Raw genomic sequence first — 2381 nt, forward strand, 5'->3', positions numbered from 1 at the left:
ACTGTTCGGGACGCAAACACACTCTGTCAGTTTAAATCTAGATTAAAGACCCATCTCTTTAACCTGGCTTACACATAACACATCAACATATTTCTATAATTCAAATCCGTTAAAGGATTGTTAGGCTGCATTAATTATGTCAACCGGAACCAGGAACACTTCCCATAACACCCAATGTACTCAGTGCATCGTAAGAAGAATGGCATCTACGCTAATATTAGTCTGTTTCTTTCTTATTCCGAGGTCACCTTAACCACCAGATCCAGTCCGTATCCAGATCAGATGGTCACTGCAGTCCCCCGGATCCAGTCCGTACCCAGCCCAGACGGTGGATCAGCACCTAGAGAAGACCTCTACAGCCCTGAATGTCATTGGAGACCACATCGACTAGATGAGCACCAGAGACGGATCCCCAGTGAAGACCTCGTCACCTAGATGGCCATCGGCACAATACCAAGGGAACTGGCCCCCTGACTGAGCCTGGTTTCTCCCAAGGTTTATTTCTCCATTCTGACACCAAAGGAATTTTGGTTCCTTGCTGCTGTTGCCTCTGGTTTCCTAAGTTGGGGACACTTTTTCTTCAAACGATATCATATACTATTTGAACTGAACTGAGCTAGATGATGACATCATTGAATTCAATGATGAACTGCCTTTACCTGAAAATTAAGTGTTTACTGTTGCCCTTTTGCATTATTGATGCATTATTTCCTATTTAATACTGTACAGCCGCTTTGTCACAATTCTGTATTGTTAAAAGTGGCATATAAATAAAGGTAACTTGACTTGACTTGACATGTATACAAGTAACAGCTATTAACCTGCCTACATGCGTACTGCTTTTATAATAGCTCTGCTATTCATTTTTGTCATTTCTTGTCACAGTGTTGTGGGAAAAAGTTCCAGGTTAATTTTTCTGACTTTGAGACAAGTCAGTTTACTTGGTGGCCATCTTGGAAACACTGCAGCTATAATGTAGTCATGAAAAATTCCAATCTACTTGAATAAGGAAAAAAAAAGTTTCGAAAATACATTAAAAGACTAAAAAAAAAAAAAAAAAGAAAAAAAAAGAGAAACAGACAAACAATGGTGTCCCCTTGAAATAAAATGAGAATGGAATGAGGCTACAATACTGTAATTTTCAGTGTTGGCTAAACTGCATGCACACTCTGGAGGATTTCATTAGCTCAAATGCATGATTGCGCTTTGTACACAGTTTGTCTTTAGTACTTTTATTGCTCTCTTGCCTGCACTCCATCGCTGTCGTGTATCTCATTATGTAGAACAGATGACATTTAAGCAGGCGTTCTACACTGTGAGCTGTCTTCATGTTATCTGGGCGTCTCGCTGGGCACAGAGTCCTCTCCTCCACACAGACATCAGCTAATTGCATTTGTGCTCTCTCTCTCTCTCTCTCTCTTCACAGTGATTTAGAGGCAGCTGGTGCTTTTCCTGGAGCTTAGATACTGAGAAACATGAATCAGTCTCTCCCTCTCCTTTTTTTTTGGAGGTTAAATACTCCTATTATGATTCTCTCACTGGTCTTTTATATATAAATGTGTTGTTCCAAGTGAGAAATGACTGGACAACAAGAACATTGAATTTGTCTCTATCAATAAAGAATTACATTTAGAGATTTCACACGTTTGTAATTTTTAGTTAACATTTTTATTTGCATAAACAAAGCCACTAACATGATTTGTATGAATACAGAAACACATCTTGCTGCATGACCTCTTTTAATAATTGCTGTGAAAACGTTACCACGTAGATTTGTAGAGTCTCTGGATGTTGTAAGTCACTGTATATGTATACAAAGAAAACCAAACATTATGGTGTCTTCATGTCTTCGATAAATGTGAAAAAAACTATAACTTGAGGACCCAACAACAACAACAAAATAAAAAAATTAATAAATAAGTAAATATGTGAGGGTTAGGTTTTAGAGATACAGTTAAAAAAAATAAGTCATTAAGTAATTATAACATACTTCCATCATAGTTCCAACATCAATCATTATCAGGCTTCAAATACAAAAATTTTGCATTCAGAACCTTTTGATAGTGATTCTGTTATTGTGCAAAAAAACTTTCTTACACCACCATGCCAATCACAGCAAATACCCTTTTTAACCTGTCTGGAGTTCTGGTTAGAGCTCACGTTCACTAACTCAAGGCATCTCAGCAAGGGTAACAACACATTCTGATATGTTTGTTTTTAAATCAAAAAGCATTGATCAGTTTAATATTACTTTAAAAATTCAGTTTTGTTCAATATGATCAAAGTCTTTGCTGATTAAATTGGAAAAAGAAAAATAAATACTAAAAAAATGTGTATGAATATGTAAGTAAGTGAAGCATCATGGGATGTGGGCGGGGGGC

General features: G+C 37.1%; 1 non-coding gene across 1 annotated transcript; it reads right to left on the reverse strand.

Annotated features, from left to right (window-relative positions):
* Positions 1-1999: 1999 nt before the first annotated feature.
* Positions 2000-2130, reverse strand: LOC127182447 (U11 spliceosomal RNA). Its single transcript, XR_007829915.1, has one exon. It is a non-coding gene; the product is annotated as a U11 spliceosomal RNA (small nuclear RNA).
* Positions 2131-2381: the final 251 nt, after the last annotated feature.

This window comes from Labeo rohita, chromosome 19 (genome assembly GCF_022985175.1).
Source record: "Labeo rohita strain BAU-BD-2019 chromosome 19, IGBB_LRoh.1.0, whole genome shotgun sequence".
Lineage (NCBI taxonomy): Eukaryota > Metazoa > Chordata > Actinopteri > Cypriniformes > Cyprinidae > Labeo > Labeo rohita.